General features: G+C 35.6%; 1 long non-coding RNA gene across 1 annotated transcript; it reads right to left on the reverse strand.

The window, feature by feature from the left end:
* Positions 1 to 114: 114 nt before the first annotated feature.
* Positions 115 to 1,016, reverse strand: LOC136065835 (uncharacterized). The gene is made up of 2 exons (XR_010627454.1): positions 499 to 1,016; positions 115 to 382 (listed from the first exon to the last, which is right to left on the reverse strand). It is a non-coding gene; the product is annotated as an uncharacterized LOC136065835 (long non-coding RNA).
* Between the last annotated feature and the right edge of the window lie 3,984 nt (positions 1,017 to 5,000).

Here is a 5,000-nt window from a genome sequence, read left to right on the forward strand (position 1 = left end):
AAAAAAAAAAAAAAAAAATAGTTCCATTTATATAATTTTTAACAGGTTATAGCTTGAAAAAAAAAAAATGGGCTATTTATATTATCAATAAATTATAAACATTAATTTCATATCTTATCTACAAAATTAGCAATCCACTATCAATTCTATTAATCATTGATATGTAGAACTCGGCTTGTTTAATGTTACAAGCATATAACGTTAAATATATGTCATTCACAAGGGCTTGCTCATAAATTAATTTTCTTCTCAAATAAATAAATAAAAGTAAGGAACCAAACATCTAATTAAAAGTAAAAAAATTTACATTGTACTCGGCGACCTCTTCACTGACCTCCTTCAAATCACCCTTGGTGTTGGTGAAAATCAGACCCACGTTGCCCTAATAAAAAAAATAAAAAAATAAAAAAAAAAACCAAACAAAACACAATTTTTAACTGTGAATGAAACAAACAAAAAAAATGAAAAAGAGAGAGAGAGAGAGAGAGCGAAACTTACGACGTAGACCCTTGCGAATACTCTGTAGCTGGGTTCTCAGCATGGATCCTGATAGACCTCTTCATCATGGTGTTTTTACCCATAAGAACCACCGAGTCGCCACGTAGATCCCTGCGAATACTCTGTAGCTGGGTGGATCCGACGTTGTCGGCCGCCACGATAAGGATCTGGTTGTACTCGTCCAACAGCTGGCATAGCTTGGAGTCGTAGGCGATCTTCTTCTCGGATTTTGATGGCTCGTGCGCCCCATTGTTACGATGAAGATGAAGAACAAAATGATGTTTTGGGTTTTTTTTTTTAAGGTTAAAATAAAAAAACCTACGAGAAAATGAGCAGAATCGAGGGCCAAGACGAAGCCCTGTGCTCGGTCAAGGCGGACAGCAAAACGGCGCCGTCTCTTTAACCTCTGATTCTAGTGAGAGCTTTTGGTTTGGGGGTTTCTGAGGTGAGAGGCTGGCAGAAAATGAACAGCACATTACGGTTTTTTAGGATGATTTGGATCTGACGATTAGGATTTTTATTTTATTTTTTGCTTGGATCTGACGGTGATTAAATGGTGGTCTTAGTTTAGGAATTTTAGTGGGCTTGTGGTATAAATTGGGCCTGTGAGTGGCTCAATGGATCAGAAGCAAGTCCAGAAAATCAAGTCAGGAGTTAAACGATACAAGTCCTAGTAAAACGGCATAATTATGTAATGCTACAAGTAGTTTGGTGCATTAAGTATTTTCACACATGTGCAGAGCTTTTAGTTGTGTTCACACGTGATGTACTATCAGAATTTAGTTAGTGTGTGTATATATATGTAAACAGGGTTAGAGACAAGTTTATGCAATTCAATACAATTTAGATATTTTCCAAACTGCTTTCTTGTTTTCTCTCTCCTGTTATAAATCTGTTATAATGGCAATGAAATTTAAGTAGACGTGGAAGCTCAAGGTATTGCAAACTTGTGTGAAATGGATCCTAATGTGCATAAATGCTTAGTATCAATCCTTGAAATTGGACTTGCCTATTTAATGGACTCACCTAAAGACAGAATGAAGATGAAAGAAGTTACCAAGGAACTAAAATTGATCAAAAGTGATTTTCTTGGTTCTGCTATCCACAAATGTGAATTTAGGAGAATCCAAGTTTAAGGTACTTCTTGATATATTAAATTTTAATTTGCCTAAATAATAAAATAATCAATAACAATTACATCCAATCAACAAGGCTTTTTTAATTATTGGATGGGTTAATTTTCTGATCTTGATGAATCGTCAAAGAAAAAATGACTTTCTTATCAATTTTATCAATTATTTGATCATTATTTAACTTAGTCTTATTATTTTTATTCCTATTGGTGAGGTTATCAATATCGACCCATTCCTTAATAGTGATCTTCTTTCTAAGACAAAAATTGAGAATTTCCAGTACAAATATTTTCTATTTGAATTTTTTTCTATATATCTATACTATCATCTTCGACAAGAGAATTATGGATCTGCTAAAATGATTGAAGATTGTCTTAAGAGTTATAGATTAGTCATTAAGTTTTACAATATTTCATTTGTTTCCTATTAATTTTGCATTAACAGAATCATTGACGTCAATTTTATTTTTTATTTTAAATCATGGACGTCTTTTATTATTTTGATAAATAATCTTAATTGGACAAATAGTTATATTCTTTGATTCTCACCAACGTTCAAATGTTAGACTAATTTTTTTCACACTTTTAGATCCAAAACCTTACGAAAGGTTCTTTCATATTCTATTTTTGTAAGTGGTCTCATGCAAATGCAATAGTTGTTATTGTTTCTACTTTCATGGTTTTTCCTTATAGTCTGGGAAGTAACGAATATAACTAATTGTACGGGACACAGCTATCAGTCTATACCAAGTCTAGGACACGTTTTCTAAAACGAGCCGTTTCCGCCTTCCTTGCTAACCAAGCACCTAGCCCATCCCCTAGATGGGCTTGGGCTAAGCTCGCAGCTTGACCAAGCATCGCCTATTATGCCAAGATCAAGAGATAATGCCCTGGGGGAATCCACCAACCGAGCACCAATTCACGCTTGGTACAAGTTCCAAAAGAGTCACGTTAGTCACAAACAATGGGCCCCATCTGGTCAAGAATATGGCTCAGAGGGACCCACCAACATGGGAAACCCTCCTCTCATAATGACAATCCTGCTAAGAGAAGCCCTATAAATAAAGACCGATGGGTGAGAGAGAAGAGGTTGGAAAAATTGGGGAAGAGAAACATGAGAGTAGAGAAGAAAAATACTTCCCAAGGAGAAAGAAGTCCAGTACAAATTTCATAGAGAGGGGGCAAATACACTGTGATGTTCTCGGGAAATGTAGGGATTTGGGAAAGGAAGCGAGATAAAGGAAAACATTCATATGTATTTGACAAAAACTGCATCAGCATCTTTGGGGCATCCTGTTGTTGGATATTTTTGACCTATAATATAAGCGAACGGGGGTTTAGCCCAAAACCTTTGTTACAATGGACTGAGCCACCACACTAACTTTGTACTTGGACTGCAAAACATGAAACTATCAGAAAAGGTCACTAAAACTTCTTTCATATCCTTGTTGAGCATATATAGGTATGTTAGTGTAGACACCTCATTTTGTACCTGATTAATAAACTTTAGTCCATGGTCCTAATGATGAGCTTGACATGTCTACAAAAGGTAATTGAAGTTATTTTGATAGTTTGAAAGTAATCACAACTCAAAAGTGCTCAAATCGCTTTGAAAACAATGCTGAAAAATGACATTTCCTCACTGTTTTGACCGTAACTTTTTATCCACAAAGTATTTTTGAGTGAGGTTTGTTTAATTAGAAATTAGACATCCTGGGATTTAATTTGAAGATAAATTTTGCCTAATTTAGACTTATATTGAGTGAGTTATGACCATTTGAAGTTGGGCCAACCCAGCAGTCAAAATTAGGGTTTTTAGGGACGCATGCACGGACCTACGTATGCACGCCGCATTCCAAAACCTTAGAACTTCAGTTTTTAGGGCCCAAAGCCTCCCTCTTTGATGGGCCCTGGCCCCTAGACCCTTTGGAACATCCAAACCCCTCTAAATGAGCCTGAAAACCCTAATTTGAAGATATAAAATACAACCTTATGCCTCCAAACTCAAACCCTAGCTAGAGAAAGTGGATTTTTGACCTAAACTCTTCCAAAAACTCTTTCTTTTCTCTGCATCTTCTATATATAGCCACCAAGCACGTTTTTTTAATCATCAAATAACCTCTTTTTAGTTAGTTCTAAGGCAGAAGCTTGTTCTCGATTGGATTTCTCAAAACCTTTTCAAATCTAATCTTGTTTTTGAGTTGTGATTACCTATAAACTATTGAAATCTTCTATTTGCTTCGATATCTCATTGAATCTTGTTATGTAGGCACTGAGAGGCCGGTTAAATATCAACCAAATTTTGTTCCATAAGTAAGGTGAGTCTCTCTCCATGGCTTTTCCTTGATTTGGATTTTTTTTTTATAACTTGTGTGCTTGTTGTTTTTAATTGATTTATATGCTATATGTTCTTAGAAATATGTTTTGCTTTGTTTAATTTTGTTTTTTTGTGACTCATCAAGTTTTGATTGGAAAGTTGAATGATTGGATATATCGATGAACATGTTTTGATGTGTTAAGTGTTGTTCTTGTTTGTTGTTAGATCCAATACAAGTTTAGGAATAGATTTTGTTTTGTTTATCTTTGATATCTTTGTTGTTAGTTTAGGTTGTTTAGTTTTGTATTAGAAGTATGCTAGCATTTGTTAAATCACCATTTTGTTTGCTGTTTTGAAGCTGTGTTTTTGGGCATGTATGCGGGCGCGTGCTTCATGCTCACATACGCATACTTGAGACATGCGTGCTCTAGTAAAGATCAGTCCTTCCACAAGGGTGCTGTATTTATAGTTCCTAGACCTAATCCAGATGGCAACTCCATTTTTTCTCCACCATGGTCCATTCGGCTGAGGCGTACTCCTCGCGTTGCGCCAACAGTTAGTTCAATCTCATTTACTAAAATGTTTATGGAATGATTTCCTTATATTTTCTTCTTTGGGATAAGGTAGTACAAGCATATTAAACACTTCTACTACAGGTTCTTGTATCGTGTGTATGTATTTTGTTTTCTATTGAAAATCAATCCTATTAATAAAAACCCTTTGTATTAGGAATATCAACTATGATACTTTTTGTTGGGATAAGGGTCCAAAGTTATATTTTGGGCCTTGGCTGAGGATGTTGATTGGTCCGATGACTAATAAACAGTAGTAAGGGTGTTAAGTTCAGAGTCCCATAAGTAACATTCAAGTGGAAAGATTGGGAAAGGTGGTACGAGGAGGAGTGTCTCCTTGGATGAACGAAGCACAGATCAAATATATATCCTATCACTCAAAGTGACCTTCCAGAAAGTTCCACTGATAGGGACGTGCGTTATGAACATACAAGAGGGATGGAAGTTTAAAAATATCTTGGGGAAAGTTGTTGCCACCACA

The sequence above is a fragment of the Quercus suber genome, unplaced genomic scaffold (assembly GCF_002906115.3).
Source record: "Quercus suber isolate HL8 unplaced genomic scaffold, Cork oak 2.0 scaffold_1208, whole genome shotgun sequence".
In the NCBI taxonomy this organism is placed as follows: domain Eukaryota; kingdom Viridiplantae; phylum Streptophyta; class Magnoliopsida; order Fagales; family Fagaceae; genus Quercus; species Quercus suber.